This window comes from Mus caroli, unplaced genomic scaffold (genome assembly GCF_978045245.1).
Source record: "Mus caroli unplaced genomic scaffold, Mus_caroli_1 scaffold_11, whole genome shotgun sequence".
In the NCBI taxonomy this organism is placed as follows: Eukaryota; Metazoa; Chordata; class Mammalia; order Rodentia; family Muridae; genus Mus; species Mus caroli.
In genome coordinates, this window is record NW_028227266.1 from 103,281,284 (window position 1) to 103,300,474 (window position 19,191).

The window sequence follows — 19,191 nt, forward strand, 5'->3', positions numbered from 1 at the left end:
TGAAAAAAATCACATGATATGTAGTAATACAATGGAAAGCTATCTTTTAAAAATGAAAACTAGGATAAATGTTCTCAGGAAAGATTATATATTAGACTGTAAGAGTTTGCTCATAGGCTTTGCACGATGATTTGCCAGTGAAATAAAACAGCCCCAATCTCAGTGGCCCAAAATAACCATCATGATCAAAAAGAACAGATTCCGAGAGTGAAAAACTGGTCAGGAACTTGTCACATGTGACTCTGTGAGACTTAGGTCCCCAGGCTCTGACATTCAGGTTATGGGAGTTTCCCAGTGGCTTGGGGTGGACATCATCAGGAGATACCTCCACCCTCATGTCTGTCACTTGATCCTAGCTGCTGACTGGAACCACAGCTGCGTTCTTATCTTCTACATCTGTACATGGTCTTTCTGTGTGGTCTGGTCAACCAGTGACTAGGGTCCAAAAGTAAGTATTGTAAGACAACACGGTGAGTGTGAAGGTGTTTGTGTGATCTAGCTTCAAAAGCTGTGAAGCATCTCTGCTCTGTTGGTTGTGAAGGCCACAGAGGTCTGCCAAGGTCCAAGCAGAAGAGGCATAGACTCTAACGGTCACTGGAGGAGGGTCAGGAGCATAGTGTAAGAGAAGAACAAACTGAGAGTGGTATAATAAGCTTTGGACAATAACCTATCAGAGGCAGCTGTTTCTTTTTTATTATTTATGGTTGGGTTTATCATAACTTGTATCTTTCCTGGCAAGAGAGTCTGGCTGCTTTGGCCTTATTCTGGGTACAGAGAGAAGGCTCTGAACAAATTTGTCCTGAACATGGAATAGACAGAACTTCAGATCCATTCCTGCCACAGCCAGTTGGACCTCTTTCTCTATAAAGTTGTAGAGATCAGAGGCATTATGATTAGGGAAAGAAACTGTACCCTCCCTGTGCATTTAGTTGCCTTCCAGAACAACATGAAGGCAATTTTTTTCAGTGCACTACTTCATGCCTTCTTTTAAAAAAATAATTAATTATTTTATTTATTTACATTTCAAATGTTGTCCTCTTCCCCATCTCCCCTCTGCAAACCCCTATCCCTTCCCCTTCCCTTTGTCTCTAATAAGTGCTCCCCCACCCACTCCCCCACTCACATCTTACCCCTCTAGTATCCCCCTTTGCTAGGGCAACATGCCACCACAGGACAAAGCACCTCCCCTCCAATCAATGCCAGATAAGGCAGCCCTTTGCTACATATGTAGAGGTAGCCATGGACCTACTCATGTATACTTTGTTTGATGGTTTAGTTCCTGGGAGCTCTGAAGGGTCCAGTTAGTTGATATTGTTGTTCTTACTATGGAGTTGCAATCCCCTTGAGCTCCTTCAGTCCTTCCCCTAACTCTTCCACTGGGACCCCCTGTCTCAGTCCAATGGTTGTCTTCGAGTATCTGCATTTGTCATAGTCAGGTGCTGGCAGAGTCTCTCAGAGGACAGTTATACCAGGCTCCTGTCTGCAAGCACTTTTTGGCATCAGCAATAGTGTCGGGCGTTGGTCTCTGTGAATGGGATGGATTCCAAGGTGGGGTTGTCTGTGGATGGTCTTTCCTTCAGCCTTTGCTCCAGTTTTTTCCCCGTATTTTCTTTAGACTGTAGGGGTGGTTCTAATGCTGTCTTAGTCAGGGTTTCTATTCCTGCACAAACATCATGAGCAAGAAAGTTGGGGAGGAAAGGGTTTATTTAGCTTACACTTCCACATTACTGTTCATCACCAAAGGAAGTCAGGACTGGAACTCAAGCATGTTAGGAAGCAGGAGATGATGTAGAGGCCATGGAGGGATGGTACTTACCAGCTTGTTCTCATTGGCTTGCTCAGCTTGCTTTCTTATAGAACCCAGGACTATAACCTCAGGGATGGCACCACCCACAATGGTGCACTCCCACCCTTAATCACTAATTGAGAAAATGCCTTACTGCTATATCTCATGGAGGCATTTCCTCAAGGGAGGCTCCTTTCTCTGTGATAACTCTAGCTTGTGTCAAGTTGACAAACCATCCAGTGAAGATGCTAAGGTCCTGTTCTCCAAATGGTTCTTGATCTGTCAGTAAAGAAGCACTAGTCCAATTGGTGGGCAAAAGGAATAGGTGGGATTTCCACAGGCAAGAGACAGATGCAAGGATAAGAAATACAGAGTTCACCATGCTTCAGAGAGAGAAAAGCCAAGCAGCCATGTGAGATCTCTGGAGGAGTGGCGGCCTGTGGCTGCCCTAAAGGTGGGTGCTTGGGGATATTTAGCTGGGACTAGATGTAACTGAGGAACTAAAGTTGAGGGCAGGTGCAGAGGTACGGAACTAAGAATATTGATAAGGGCCGTAAGTAGCGCCTAGCAATTGTGTCAGAAGGCAAGCTGAAAATGAAGAACATGTGTGTCTGTGTCTTTTATCCATGAATTCAAGGAAAGCTGGGTGGTGGCTGGTAGCAGAGCCTGTTGTTTCCAGAGCTTAGCTGGTGTAGCAAAAGCTGCATGCAATATTAGACAGGAACAATTCTGGGTTAAAGATTTTAAGATGGGTGGGTGGCCCCATCCCTCAATGGGGGAGGAGCCGTGCCTATCTACTGGAGGTGGTCTCTTCGGGTTCTATCTTCCCACTGTTGGGTATTTTGGCTACTGTCATCCCCAGTGGGTCCTGGGAGTCTCTCAAATCCCTGGCATCTGGGGCTTTCTAGTGCACCCCCTCCCCACCTCTCCCTGCTACATATGACTATTCATTCTCCTGGTACTCTGGACTTCTCTCCTGTCTCTTCCCATATCTGATCCTGCCCTCTTGTCCCTGCTCCCTCCCAGGTCCCTCCTTCCCTCATTTTGTATCTCATGATTACTTTGTTCCCCCTTCTAAGTAGGACTGAAACATCCACACTTTGGCCTTCCTTCTTGTTAAGTTTCATATGGTCTGTGAATTATGTCTTGAGTATTCTTAGCTTTTGGGCTAATATCCACTCATCAGTGAGTATATACCTTGTATGTCCTTTTGGGTCTGGGCTACCTCACTCAGGATAATATTTTCTAGTCCCATCCACTTTCCTACAAAATTCATGAAGTCATCATCTTTAATATCTAAGTATTATTTCATTGTGTAAATGTACCACATTTTCTGTATTCATTCTTCCATTGAGGGTCATCTAGGTTCTTTCCAGCTTCTGGCTATTGTAAATAAGGCTGCTATGAACATAGTGGAGCATGTGTTCTTGCTATATATGGAACATCTTTTGAGTATATGCCCAGTAGTGGTATAGCTGGGTCCTCAGGTAGAACTATTTTTAATTTTCTGAGGAACCACCAGATTGATTTCCAAAGTGGTGGTACCAACTGTAGCCTGAGTTTTTGATCTTAGCCATTCTGATTGGTGTAAGGTGGAATCTCAGGGTCATTTTGATTTGCATTTCCCTGATGACTAAGGATGTTGATCATTTCTATAGGTGCTTCTTGATCATGTGAGATTCCTCAGTTGAGAATTCTTTATCCTATTTTTCAATTGGGTTATTTGGTTTTCTGGAGTCTAACTTGAGTTTTTTTTATTGTTTGGATATTAGCCCTCTGTCAGATGTAGGGTTGGTAAAGATCTTTTCCCAATCTGTATGTTGTGTTTCATCCTATTGACTGTAACTTTTGCCTTACAGAAGCTTTTCAATTTCATGAGGTCCCATTTGCCAATTGTTGATCTTAGAGCCTGAGCCATTGGTGTTCTTTTCAGGAAAATTTCCTCTGTGTCCATGTGTTCAAGGTTCTTTCCCACTTTCTCTTTTATCAGATTCAGTGAATCTGGTTTTATGTGGTGGTCCTTGATTCACTTGGACTTGAGCTTTGTACAAGGAGATAAAAATGGATCAATTTGCATTCTTCTACATGCAGACCTCCCTTTAGACCAGCACCATTTGTTGAAGATGCTTTCTTTTTTTCTACTTGATGGTTTTGGCTTCTTTGTCAAAGATCAAGTCACCATAGGTGTGTGGGTTTATTTCTGGGTCTTCAATTCTATTCCATAGATCGACCTGGTTGTCTCTGTACCAATACCATTCAGTTTTTATCACTATTGCTCTGTAGTATAGATTGAGGTCAGGATGGTGATTCCCCTAGGAGTTCCTTTATTGTTTAGAATTGTTTTCTCTATCCTGGGTTTTTTGTTATTCCAGGTGAAGTTGAGAGTTGCTCTGTATATCCCTGTCAAGAGTTGAGTTGGAATTTTGATGGGATTGCATTGAATCTGTAGATTGCTTTTGGTAAGGTGGCCTTTTTTACTATGTCAATCCTACCAATCTATGAGCATGGGATATCTTTTCATCTTCTGAGGTCTTCAATTTCTTTCTTCAGAGACTTGAATTTCTTGTCATCTAGATCTATCACTTGCTTGGTAAAGTTACACCAAGATATGCTATATTATTTGTGACTATTGTGAATGTGTTGTTTTCCTAATTTCTTTTTTAGCCTGTTTATCTTTTGTATAGATGAAGGCTACTTATTTGTTTTAGTTAATTTTATATCCAGCCACTTTGCTGAAATTGTTTATTAGGGCAAGAGTTCTCAAGTAGAATTTTTGGGGTCACTTAGATACTATCATGTTATCTGCAGATAGTGATTCCTTGGCTTCTTCCTTTTCAAATTTGTATCCCATTGACCTCCTTTTGTGTTTAATTGCTCTAGTCAGAACTTCAAGCACTATATTTGAATAAATGGGGGAGAGTAGGCAGCCTTGTTTTGTCTCTGGTTTTTAGGGGGATAGCTTCAAGTTTCTCTCTATTTAATTTGATGATGGTTATTGGTTTGTTGTATTTTGATTTTATTATGTTTAGGTATGTGCCTTGAATTCCTGATCTTTCTAAGACTTTTAACATTGGGGGGTGTTGTATTTTTGTCAAAGGCCTTTTCAGCATCTAATGAGATGATCCTGTGGTTTGTTGTTTGTTTGTTTCCTTTGAGTTTGTTTATATAGTAGATTACATTGATGGCTTTCTATATATTGAACCTTCCCTGAATCCCTGGAATGAATCCTACTTGATCATGGTGAATGATGGTTTTGATGTGTTCTTGGATTTGATTTAAGAGAAATTTATTGAGTATTTTTGCATTGTTATTCATAAGCAGAATTGGTCTTTCTTTGTTGGGTTTTTGTGTGGTTTAGGTACCAGCATAACGGTGGCTTCATAGAACGATTTAGGTAGTATTCCTTCTGTTTCTGTTTTGTGAAATAGTTTGAGAAGTATTGGTATTAAATCTTCTTTGAAGGTCTGATAAAACCATCTGGGAGACATTTAATGACTGCTTTTATTTCCTTAGGGTTATGGGACTGTTTAGATATTTTATCTGGTTCTGATTTAATTTTGGTACCTGGTCTCTGTCTAGAAAATCATCCATTTCATTTAGATATTTTAGTTTTGTTGAGTATAGACTTTTGTTGTAGGGTCTGATGATTTTTTGAATTTCCTCAGTTTCTGTTGTTATGTCTCCCTTTTCATTTTTGATTTTGTTAATTTGGATACTCACTCTATGCCCTTTAGTTAGTTTGGCTAAGGGCTTTCTTTTGATTGGTAAGTTGAGACCTTTGATGTTCAGAGATATTAAAGACGAATGATTGTTGGTTTCTGTTATTTTTGTTGTTTTTGTTTCTGTGGTTCTATTGTTTTGGATTTATTGTGAGATGATTAATTTCTTGGTTTTTCTTGGGTATAATCTCTCTCCTTGTGTTGGAGTTTTTATTATCCTCTGTAGGGCTGGGTTAGTGGAAAGATCTTGTTTAAATTTGGTTTTGGCATGGAATATCTTTGTTTCTCCACCTATGGTGATTGAGGATTTTGCAGGGTATAGTAGCCTGGGCTGGAATTTGTGTTCTCTTAGTGTCTGCATGACATTTGTACAAAATCTTCTGGCTTTTAGAGTCTCTGTTGAGAAGTGGTATAATACTGATAGGTCTACCTTTATATCTTACTTGACCTTTTTCTCTTATCACTTTTAATATTCTTTGTTCTGTATTTAGTGTTTTGATTATTATGTGACAGGAGAAATTTCTTTTCTGGTCCAATCTATCTGATGTTCTGTAGGCTTCTTGTACATTTATGGCCATCTCTTTCTTTAGGTTAGGGAAGTTTTCTTTTATGATTTTGTTGAAGATGTTTTCTAGTCCTTTGAATCCCAATTCAAATCTTCACTCCTTTACATTTCTATTATTCTTTGGTTTGGTCTTTTCATTATGAATTTCCTGGATGTTTTGGGATAGAGCTTTTTTATATTTTGTATTTTATTTGACAGTTGTGTTATTATCTTCTATGTTATCTTTTATACCTGAGACTCTCTCTTCTATCTCTTGCAGTCTGTTGGTGATGCTTACATCTGACTTTGTGATTTCTATTTCCTTTGTTTCTATTTCCATTTGTAGATCATGGATGTTTTTGTTCAATTTTTTTTTCACCTGTTTGATTGGGTTTTCCTGTATTTCTTTAAGGGATTTATGTTTTCTCTTTTAGGGCTTCTACCTGTTTACCTATGTTCTCTTGTAATTTTTAAGGGAGTTATTTATGTCCTCCTTAAGGTCCTGTATCATCTTCATGACATGGGATTTGAGGTCAGAATCTTTTCAGGTGTCTTAGGGTATCCAGGGCTTGCAGTGGTGGAATAATAGGGATCTAATGATGCCAAGTGGCATTAGTTTCTGTTGCTTATGTTCTTGTGCTTGCATCTCTGCATCTGGTTATCTCTGGTGTTAACTGGCCTTGCTGTCTCTGATTTAAGTGTGTCCCTCCTGTGAGGCTGAGTGAGAGCTTGGTTATGACAGACCTCCTGGGACTCAAGTTGTCTCAGGGTGTAGGAGGAAGTCTAGAGCTGGCTCTGCCACCTTCTTTCTTATAAAGGTTGTGGCACTGCTTGGGAAGGTTGTGGGACCTTCAGGACATGAGGACTATGTGGATGAAGTTAGTCTTAGCAGATAGGCTTTCAGGTTTCATAGTGTGGCCTCACTTTCAGTTTTCTTTCCACTTCCAAACTACTGGTGTGATGTGATAGGCTGGCCCCATGTGTTTGCCACCAGGCCTTCCCTACCGTGATGGAACTGTATCCCTCTGCAACTGTAAGCCAAAACAAAGCCTTTCTGTCTGAAGTTGCTTTTTGTCAGAATTACAGAAAAGCAATGAAGCTAGATGTGTTGCCCTGCACCAGAAAGCAATGTTTTGACCCACTTTCCCCAGTAGAGAGTAGAGCTTATAGATTGCTAAGCTGGCTTCACTGAAGTCCTCTGCTAGGAATCCCAAATTACACATGACAGGTGGGTGGTTCTGATGTTGGACTGTATAGCCCGTTGAGCCATGACTTATGCTATGCTGCTGAAGTACAGCAGTTTGTCGGGAGTAGTGTGTGTGTGTGTGTGTGTGTGTGTGTGTGTGTGTGTGAGAGAGAGAGAGAGAGAGAGAGAGAGAGAGAGAGAGAGAGAGAGAGAGAGAGGAGGGGGGAGGGAGAGGGAGAAGCTAATCATATGGATGAGAGAAAGTGAAGGGTGATTAAGAAGCCAGGTCAAAAACCATATTGAAGGTTCGATGGCTTTGAGTTTTAGCTCCTTGTAGTGTCTAGTTATACTTTATCTATTTGGGTTTTAAGAAACTGCTGCCACTTCTGGAAATAGTCCTTTGTGCTAGAAGTGCCAAATGTACAAACCATAGCCGAACAAGATTGCATAAAGACCAATATTACACAGGAGCCAACCCTACATAAAATGAACTTGATGTGATAGCCCAGATAAAACCATTCATCTGAGCTGTCTTTCTAACCCTCCCCAGGCACAGCCTGGTGCCCATATTGTAGGATTCTTGCTGAGTCTCATCCTGTCATTTATTATTCCTTGAGGATGTAGAAAAGACAAACACAAAGGTTGTAAATATCACCCTGGAAGAGACCTTGGGGAGACAAAGCCCCTTGATGTTCCAAAGAAGGCAGCTGAGTACTAAGAAGGGGGCGACTTGCTCAAGGTTGGATCTGAGTTAACAGGATGGGAGCAGGGGTGGGTGGGATGAAAAATCAGTTCTGATTGCTATCGAGGAGCTCAATCAGTCATAGACACCAAAGAGGATCCTGGGAGCTGATTAATAAACCAAATACACATTTTGGCCTCACTTTTCTCTGCACCTATTGGTTCTCATGAAGTTAGAATCTGTGTGGAAACCTTACTGGCAGCAGTGACAGTCAGTTTCGTGGCTGTCCTGGAGAGTGGAGGGGACTAGAAGAGACTCAAGGGGTCAGGTTCAATTTGGGCAAGCTCAGCATGCTGTTACAGAAATCTAGCAATACAGCCTAGGTTACAAATGGAGATTAGCTTGGCTCTTCTCAGCAGGGGAGGAGAGCCCATACCATGTCTCCTCCCAGATACTTTCAGTTCCAGGAGCCTCATGCAGTTATTTCCTTTCAACTGTTTTATTCTGGAATCATTAAAAACATCCAGGAGTAAACAAAATAATCAAGGACCCTTCAGACAGCATTTAAGGAAGCTTTATAGGAATATAAAACAAACACTTGCATGTAATTTGGAAGATTTTGATGTGCACACAGTCAAGATACTGAGTGTATATTTTAAACATCCCTTGCCAGTTTTCTTTTAAATGCCTCCCTGTAATCTGTGACTCTCGTGGCCTCTTTCATTCCTTTTCTCTACTTTTCTTCCCCTGTTTGCTAGAGATAACCACTATCTGCTTTATTCCTCTAGCTGACTTGAAATCTTCACTGCTGTCAACAGGGTTACAGGGTTGGGGAGCATGTGTGCCACACCTGTACCTCTGCCTACACATGTGCTCCACCATAAACATGGGGAAAAAATCAGTGAAGTTTTTAAGATAGTGGCTTACACAACTGGGACCAAGTGTAGGGTCTTGTGACTGCCCATTGTTACACCCAGTAGGCCACACTAGTGCCAAGTCAACAATTACCAGTGTATCCTAAGTGCCATGTGTCACTTGTATTATCTGAGAAGTTGTTTTAGTCAGGTTTTACAGAGAAACAAAAACAGTAAAACACGCACACACACACACACACACACACACACACACACACACACAGAGAGAGAGAGAGAGAGAGAGAGAGAGAGAGAGACAGTTAGAGAGAGAGAGAGAGAGAGAGAGAGAGAGAGAGAGAGAGAGAGACAGTTAGAGAGAGAGAGAGAGAGAGAGAGAGAGAGAGAGAGAGAGAGAGAGAGAGAGAGAGAGAGAGAGAGAGAGACAGTTATTTGGAGTCACTTCATCATTTGAAGGACCTGGCTTTAGTGGTTGTAAGATGATATGGTGGTGTGAATGAGAATGGCCCCCACAGACTCATATATTTGAATGTTTGGTTCCCAGTTGATGGAACTGTTTAGAACGAATTAGAACGTGTGGCCTTGTTGGAGAAAGGGGATAGGGTTTTGAGGTTACAAAAGCCCATGACAGGCCCAGACTCTCTTTGTAACCTGCTTGTACATCAAGATGTAAAGTCTCGCTACTGCTCCAGCCCCATGCCTGCCTGCCTGCCTGCAGCTACACTCCCTGCTATGATGGTCATGGGCTCACTCTCTGAAACTGTAAGCAAGCCCTAAAGTAAGTGATTTCTTTAATAAGCTTCCTTGGTCATGCAGTCTCTTCATGTTGGTCATGCAGTCTCTTCGTGTTAATAGTACAATAACCAGACCGATGGTTATGGTCAAGTTTGTAGGGTAATTGTATTCTGTTAACTGCACTTATGTTGTCTTTTTTACCCCTTGAGACCTGGCCTTCAAGGTCACTCTTAAGTCTAAAGGGATCAATTGCACCCTCTAACTTCCTCTCACTGTTCCTAAGATGCTACTGGCTGGCATTTTTGGCAAGAACATCAGTTAGGGATGGTCCACCTACATTCTGGCCCCAGGCTGTGTCTGTGGGTGTCAACAGAGAGTTGAGTGCATCCAAAATATTTCAAAGCACCTTCCGTGACCTCCCTTGAAATAGAATGAGTCCCCTGTCCCCAGTCTATAAGTTCTAACTAACAGGCTACCTAAGAGGTGGGGTCAGGCTGAGGTTGTTAGGGGAGCAGATTGAAGCTATGCCTGCGAAGTGACTGTGCCTTTTACTCTCATCTGCTGACCTTTAAAACAAACCCTGCAGCTTGTCAGATGGAAGTAAAAATAGACCTTCCTTGGCATTGAATAATCCAGCTTCCCTTGACAAAGAGGTCACAGATTCCCATCCTGGGTGGTTTCTACTTTTTGATTAACTAGGCAAATCTGTTGAGGAAAGCGCATTCTACTCTTGGGAGGAAGAAAAATGGAAATGCTTGGGCAAAGGACATCTTTTTTTAAAGCTGCCTTTTGGGTGACTTCCATTTGTTCTTCTAGAACCCGTGAGGTATAGATCTGTGGGTTGGACTAACAGCAAAAGCACTAAATGTTTTATTATTTTTTTAAAAGCAACTACAATGTAGCAAATATGTCCCAATCACAAAGAACTGGAAGCTCAAAGTCACGAGGGGAGGAGTCTGTCTTCTAAGTGTAATTTGAGGGGCACAGCACACATAGAAGCAGGCAAGGTTTGTCCCTTCCTCTTGGCCTTAGACTCTGCGAGCTCAGTTTCACTTCCTTACCTGCAAAAGAGGTGCCTTTCTTTGTGTCCAAGATCTTTCAAACACTAAACAGATTTCTACTCCAGTAATTTTTTTTTTTTTTTGGTTTTTTGAGACAGGGTTTCTCTGTGTAGCCCTGGCTGTCCTGGCACTCACTTTGTAGACCAGGCTGGCCTCGAACTCAGAAATCCGCCTGCCTCTGCCTCCCTAGTGCTGGGATTAAAGGCGTGCGCCACCACGCCCGGCTTACTCCAGTAATCTTAAAATGATTAAGGATGAAGATGGACCTCAAAGGCCTGAGAAAATAGGAATGATGGGTATCAGGTCTCCTGTCTAGTTGTCAAAGTGAGTTTAGTCTGGTAATGATAACATGACAGCTTACTGGGTTATTTCATTAATACTTTGGGTTCTAGATAAAACTTTAATCCCGAGGCAAAAATAATTTTTAATGATAACATTTAATTTTTCCAGTGCTAAGTCACTTCTTATTTGTGGAACCAAAAATAATTTACTCATTTTCAGTCTATGGTTTCAAGAGCTTTGACAAGTCTGGATGTCCATGTAATCATCACTGTATATATTTCCATCACCCCAGGAAGTTTCTTAGAATGCCAAATTTTTGTGGTTAGTCAATTACACTTACCAGTTCCCAGACACCATTTTCTTTTAATTTTATCATTAGGTATTCATTTCCCTTATATGCAATTTTGTATAAATGAAGCCATATAGTAAATATAAACTGTTATTTGATGTCCCTCACTTATAACATTTATGAGGTTCATCTTATGTGAATATGAATAGTTCCTTTTTTATTTTTATTTTTTTCTATGTAGTGTTCCCTTGTTAGGAGATACCATGTGTTTGTAATGCTCCCTTGTGTTGCAAATCTCCACTTCTCTAAGGGTCTTTTTTTCATGGGCACATTGTCTATTTGTACATCTGGTTTGAAAATTTCATTTACATATGCTGCTCATTTTAATTGGTTCTTTGTTACTTTTAAAAATAAAGCAGAAACAATATAGAATAGAAAGAATCAGAGTACATTCCAGCTAGTATACTTTTTTTCTGGACATATACACATAGCTGTATGTACTTATGTATACATAGATAAGAGTCATGTATCTGTGCTGGGGCGATGGCTTAGCAGGTAACGTGGTTGCTAGGCAACCATGGGGACCTGAGTTTGGACTCCCCACAGCCACGTAGAAAGCTGAGTGCCATGAATTCTGCCTGTCACACCAGTTCTAGGGAGGCAAAGAGAGGAGTCTCCTGGGGCTCACTGACTGGCTAGACAAATTTCCAAGCTGCAGGTTCAGGGACAGACCATGTCTCCAAAAATTAATGTGTAGAGAATAGAATGAAACATTTAATATCAATGTATGACCTCCACAAACACCCAAACAGACATTCACACGCACACAGGCACACACACATACACACACACAGGCACACACCCTCACTCAGCCCCATTTATAACTGAAATCAACATAAAGCCACATTCCCCCGATCCCTCCTGTCCCTCTCCTCATTTCCAGTCTTCTTCCAGCACTAAGCATTGGATCTAGGGCTAATATATCACAGCCAAGCATTTCCTCCACCCCCATGACCCATGAGCTGTTTCCCTGGCCCTCTCTTGAGCTGTCATTTTGAAATCAGGTCTCCATAAATTGCCTTGCCTGTTCTTGAACTCACTCTGTCCCTTAAGCAGATTCTTTAGTTTCAACCCTCTTGCTTCATCTTCCCTGAAAACAGATGGGTTTACAGACCTGTCCCAGGGACAATTCAGGTTTTCTGCTATTCATCTTCCAAAGCATCTAGTTACATCGTATGCTCCTTGTCTGCATTCTACTTCATATATTATTAGACCCGTGGTTTTCAACCTGTGGGTCGCAATCCCTTTGGAGGCCATATATGAGATATCCTGTATATGAGATATTTACATTATGATTCATATTTACTGTAGAAAAATTATAGTTTTGAAATAGCAATGAAATATTTTGTGGTTGGGGGCCACCACAACCTGAAGAACTGTGTCAAAGGTTGGCAGCATTAGGAAGGATGAGGACCACCGCCTCAGACTGACTTGGACCCATGTGTCTCAATGAACCCACAATCAAGCCTTTGTCTCACCGGCTTGATTGCTAAGTGTTTGATTGCTGAAAGTGGGAATCATCTGTAGCTATTGACAGCTGGATTCGTGAGAGTTGATGGTAGGAAAAAGGGTGGTGTCTGACACAAAAACTGTCTAGAGTAGAAATCTGGGTGATTTTATACATCTTTAAAATTCTATTTAGTTAATTTCATTCAATTACTTTTAGATTTGATCATGGTAATTGTTGTTTTCCAGGTTTTCGAGTTTATTAACTTTGCTTTGGAACTTTGTATTGTTTGGGGGGAATTTTCTCCCTCTACTATGGTGTTGCAATGAAAAAAAGCAATTGTCTGCGTGAGATTTCAAAAGGAAAGGAACAGTTCTGTTCATTCCTACGATTTCTTCACATCAAACTTAAGACTAAAAGTATCTCTTTTTTTATGGGTCTGAGTTGTTCAAGAGTTAGCTGTTTCTTGAACGTTCCCAGCCTGGATATATTTCTTTTCCATATTAAGTGCCTATCCAAGGAACACATATGCCCTCCACTGGGAGAGGACTGTTTCATGAGATACTGCTTAGCTATGTTAAGAGAATCCCAGCTGGACTCTCAGACAAACCTCCAGGTTTCAGGCTTTAACAGATCATCATCTCTGTTTTATGAAAGGTTCCGGGATGGCTATTTCTAAGTGGCAGAAAGACAGATCAGTGGGGGTTGCTTTGTGATGCTCCTGGGGCATTGAAGAGCCACGCCAATGCCGTCAACTGTGTTTGCTTCCTTGTTCCCCTGACACTGGCATCTCACTAGATGAAGCGTAAGAGTCAGGTAGCTGTTTGTGCTTATCAGAGGCTGGGCTTTGGGGCTGGGAATATCACTTCTGCTTATATTTGGCTGGCCAGAACTCAGCCTGCTGGCCTCAGCTGGGGCACATATCCAGATTGGCTCAGGAATAAGAGACAAGATCTGACTTAATGTGCAGCCTATGATTATTGCAACACTGTTTTTTTTTTTTTTAATTTCTCATTCTGTTGTTTCTTTTAGAGAAGGTAAAACAGAAACTAAATAAGCCAATGGAAACAGAACATTGAAATTGGCAACTATACCCCTCACGAATGGCCTTCCCTCTGCTGTTTCCTCTCCTGTGGGTCCTCTAGCCACACTGCACAGGACTTCTGGTTCTTCTAGAATTCCAAGGGCAGGGCAGTCCGTGGGCTCTGGATCTGTCTGCACACTCTCACTAGTCACCAATTTATGTCCTGATCACCTTCTGAGTCTCAGCTTTAGGGTTTGCCTTCAAGTTTCTCTGGACTCAAAGCTTAAATTTGGTCCCTCAGTGATCAGTCCTCAGGTGTCTTCTCCTTGGTGTTTGAGACAAGTCTCTTGTTAGCTTGGGACTGCTCCACATAGACTGTCTGTCTGTCTGTCTGTCCTAACCGCCTTGCAGTCTTGAGCCACCATGCCCTACCTTTTCACATGGGTTCTGGTGATCTGGCTGGGGGGTTCTTATGCTTGAGAGGCAAGCGCTTCACTGACTAAACTGTCCTCAGCCCACAGAAGTGCTTCTTTTTTTCCTTTAAAATTTTTTATTGGTTCTTTGTGAACTTCACATCATGCACCCCAAACCCACTCATCTCCCCCTCCCCTCAGACGTACCCTCTACCCTTGCAATCTCTCCCACAACAGAGGAAAAAAAATTCTCATAGTGGAAGCTGTAGTGTGTCACAGTGAGTCTCATAGTATACCCTCTTGTCCACATGGTTTTGCTTGTAAATGCTCATTGCAATGACTCGTTGGCCTGGTGCGAGGCCTCTGTCTCCTGCTACTCTATCAACACAGGGACTTCACTGGGACTCCTCTTGGCTATGCCGTTGTTGCCCTGTGCCATGAAGATCCTGTAGTTTTGGATATGTAGGACTGGGTCCCAGAATACTCCAACAGTTCCTCTATGGGGTGGGCTAACTTAGAGCCCTGGATCTGCTCAGCTCACCAGATCTTTTACTCTCATCACCTTGGGGCCTGTTCATTGGCAACCTCTGCTTGCAGGGCCAGTTATACACAGCTGCCCAGGCAAGGTGTTAGCCTGCTTTCCTGAGTGTTGCAGCTAATGAGGGACAGAGTCAGTTCTCCCACTCTCATGACCCCAGGGCTATAAATGGTGAGGGAGAAGGAAGGGGAGGAGTGTATCTCTCCCTTGTCCAAGCAGACAAGAATCAGGGCCAACTTTCATACATTCATGGCTTAGGGTCTGGATTCCCATCACCACCACCACATGCTCTCTGCTTGCTCCCTCCAACCCCAGCCATCAGGGGCAACTCTACTGTGCTGCCTGGGTGAGGTGCAGGGCCTGCTCTCCCATGTGCTGCAGCAGGGGAGGGGCAGGGTAGTTCTCCAGCTCTCATGCTCCAGTTAGGGCCAACTCTCACACCTGCCGTCAGTGGAGAGGGCAAAAGGGAGGGTAGGGGATGCCACTGCATAGCTAACAAGAGGCAGGGCTGGTTCTCCCACACTCTCAACATTGGGGTTGGCTCATGTACTACCCACATCCAGCTCTACTGTGCTACTCAGGCAAGGTGCAGGGCCTGTTCTCCCAAGTGCTGCAGCAGGTAAGTGTCAGGGGAAGCTCTCCTGCTCTGATGATCCTGGGGGCAACTCTCGTGCCTGCCATAGGTGGCAAGGGGCAAGAGGGGGTCATCTCTCTCTCTTACCCATGTCACTGCATGGCAGACAAGTGGTAGGGCCAGTTCTCCCATACACATGCCCTTAGGGTCGGCTGGCCAACACCCTCACCCCCATGTGCTGCCCAGGTGAGGTGTATGGCCTGCTTTTCCAAGCTCTGGAGCTGGTGAGGGGCAGGGACAGCCCTCCTGTTCTCATGACTCCAGGGTCAGGTCTTCCATCTGCCACAAGGAGGAGGTTGGAGAAGGGTATCTCTTCCTCTTCCAAGCCACCACACAGGAGATGAGGGGTAGGACCAGCTCTCCCATGCTCAGATCCTTGGGGGCCTAGCTCACCTGCAACTCTCCCAAGTACTGCAGCTGGCTCTGGGTAGGGTCAGCTCTATTGCTCTCATGACCCGAGAGCCAGCTCTCCCAAGATGCCCAGGTGAGGGGTGGGGCCAGTTCTGCCCAGCCCTCAGACAATATGTCCTTGGGTGGCAGCCCAGATCAGAGGCATCTGTCTGGCATTTGGTGGCAATAGACCTCTGCTGATTGTTGCAGGGCTATGGACCCAGATGTGGCCCCCTAGTGGCAGCTCAGGCCAGCACCCACTCATGGTCATGGGGGCATCACTGGCTACTCACATCAGGCTGTTCTTCACGACCCTCAAGTCTTCACTTCTGTCTTTGTTGTGCCCACATCCTTCTGTTTCTCTTTCTCTTCCATTTCTCCACCACTGACTTGCTCCTGTTGAGGTGCCTGGGGTCTCTGAGTGTCTGGGTTCATCTCAGGAGTGGTCTTAAGAGTGCAATGCCTGACTTGTGCATTATGGCACCAGACAGGGGTCATCTCCAGCATGGTCTCTACTCCCACCTCTGCCCCAGGCATGGCACCTGAATGGTGGTCATCTCAGGCTAGCTTCCTGTCCAGGCCCCATGGCACCAGTCTGGTGGTCATCCTAGGCCCACTCCTTCTGGGTGCAGAGGGAGAGGGCCTCGGTCTCAGGTGGGTTATTGTAGTCTAAGTCTTCCTCCCAGTTCTGGGAGCCGGCCTTTAGCTTGGTGGTCATCTCAGGCTCAGTTTTTGGAGGTGGGGGGGATGTTAGGTTAGTAATTATTCAGATGTTTATAGGTCAGAACAATGATTGTAGATATAGCTGAGACATAGACTTTATCCTTTCTGCCACCTACTGATGCACACATGATACAGCAGCCACACCTGCAAGGCTTCTAGGGGCAGCAGCATTGGTTCTTAACATGGAATAAGGAGGAGGAAGATCTTTGCTTTCACCTTCTCCTGAATGCCTGGTAGTATTTGGAGACATTTCTGGTCACAACATAAAAGAAAGTGTGGTATTGGCATCTGATGGGCAGAGGCCAGGGATGCTACCTAAGACCTCACAGCACATTGACTGTCCTCTTAAGACAAGAGCACCGGGCCCCCAAAGACCATAATCCCGAGGCTCAGAGGCTCTGCTTTTACCTGTGTTGAGATGGACAAATACAGTGTATTTATATGTCTGCTTGATGCTAATCTCTCTGCCTAGATTGAAGCGGTGCTAATTAATTGATCGCAACCCCCATGGTGCCATGTGGTAAGTGAAAGTCAAAACTTTATTCAGTGAATAAAAGGTTCCCAAAGATAATTCAGTACACAGAAATATAAAAATGCTCACTGTGGCCCAGGATGGCCTCAAACTTGGAATTCTCCTGCCTCAGGCTGGGATTCCTGGCATGTGCCATCACATCTGGCTTCACACTCTTCCTGAAAGGCTCTATGCTTTTCTTTCTCTGTTGCATTGAAAGAACGATCCTGTCTGTTATTGCTGTTCTGTAAACTTTTAAAGTAGAGAAACTGAAGTCTACCTGTGTGTACAGTTCAGCTACTGAGGGGCAGCCACCAGGGTCTGTTTTTTTTTTGTTTTTGTTTTTGTTTTTCTTTTTTGTTTTTTGTTTTGCTGCGGAGACTGGTACTTCTCATCTGAAGCTCTTCTCTGCATGCTGCACTGAGCTGCAGTGCCTGGCAGTGTCTATGTGCAGGCTCCTCATCACTGTGCATTGAGGTTTTAGACTTCTGAGATGGGAAGAGAGGTATAAGTTGTGGATGGGCTCATGTGAGTCTGTCTCTTGTCTCATCCTAGACCATCAACACTGCTCCTTCCATTCCCCCAAACTCGTTTCTCAATATCCTGAGTTTTCCTAGTTTCTATGAGAATTGCTTCCATAGGAGAGTTGAGGTTGAAGTGCCTGGCACGTGGGGACTGGAGGCACACACGGCGTCAGAGGAGACAGAAAGCACTCTGTTTTGCAGAGATGTATGAAAGTTTCATTGGTTCGTTTTGAAAAGTCTTTTGTTTCCACTAGAAAAGGAACAGGTGCTCACTAAAAGAGGAACAAGAATAAGCACAGGCATTTTTATAAACACCATTCATGGTTCTGCCACCTGGAGAAAAAAAAAAAAACAAAACGCTGTCAATATTTTTGAGCCTCTGCTCCAGAATTTTCTCTCCACATAATATGATGTGCGATGTGTGAGTGTGTGTTGTTTTGATCAAACACATTGTGCAATTTGCATCTTGTTCTTTTCATTTATTGTTGGCATAAGGATTGGGAGCATGACTTTTTTAAATATTTAATACTCTGTCATATGGCTATATATGTTCCTCTTTCATCACACTGAGTTCTTAAAGCACGACTGATAAGCCAAACATTGTAAACATTATTCAATAAGGCAGTTGTATTTCAAGATCCTTTTTGGGAATCCAGTGTGTTGGTCAATTGGTTATAAGAAAGGAAGACAAACCATTAGGAAACATCAGTTTTTATGGAAAGTAGATTGAATTTTAGGTGGTCTTGGGTGGAGTCAGCAGACCAAGTAGGCAAAGGGGCTGTAGACCTAAAATGGAAGAGAGGAGGCATCTAAGAGCCACCCAAAAAAGAAGTGCTCTTGCCTATATGGACAGGTACCAGTGAGCTGCTGTGCAGATGAAGACTACAGCCAAAATCCCAGCCCCTGTTCTGACCTGAGACTGTTGAGCAGGGACAACCACTGGAACTTGTTAGCATATGTCCATGGTGAGTCATGGGTAAAGAGAAATCCACAGGACCTTGTCAAGTCTAAGCTACAATTGATGTCAGGGCCTGAGCTTCCCATTCTTAGCTGCTTCTTATTCTAGACATCTTAATTTCCCCATGTTTCCCTGGCAAGACACTAACTACACAGTCAGTGGCAACTGCTGTAGTCCAGGTGCCATCGGGGCATAAACTGTTAGACAGATCTTTGATTCCTGGGTGGCAACTCCCAAGTGACCTAGTAATGGACCTTGGAGGCAGTTTTACAAGCCTGATGTTGCTTTGATACAGGGTTTTGCATCTTTAGTGAAGAGGAAAACACAATAATAACACTTTGAGAATGTCCTAGCCAAAATGGACCTGGTGCTTCCCAGGAAGCTGGGAGCCATGGACCAGGAAGAGGATTCACCAGAGAGATGGTCAGACCTGCTTCAGGTGAATATCATTACTATGGAATGCTAATATCTTCTTAGGAAAGGAATAGAAATCCTGGGTAGAAGAGGTGTTGTCACCATGAGAAAATTGTTACCAAATGTTACTCATAAGAAAGAGAAGGAAGCTTTCCAGTTTCACAAGGTGCCATTTATCTATTCTTGATCTTAGAGCATGAGCTATTGGAGTTCTGTTTTAGGAAATTTCACCCTGTGCCAATGAGTTTAAGGCTCTTTCCTACTCTCTCTTCTATTATATTCAGTGCATCTGGTCTTATGTTGAGGACCTTGATCCACTTGGACTTGAGCTTTGTACAAGGTGACAAATATGGGTCTATTTTCATTCTTTTACATACAGACAGCCAGTTAGACCAGCAC

The 19,191-nt window shown here is 43.2% G+C and overlaps 1 pseudogene; it reads right to left on the reverse strand.

The window, feature by feature from the left end:
• Positions 1–16,408: 16,408 nt before the first annotated feature.
• LOC115032059 (small nucleolar RNA SNORA17) lies at positions 16,409–16,551 on the reverse strand (annotated as a pseudogene).
• Positions 16,552–19,191: the final 2,640 nt, after the last annotated feature.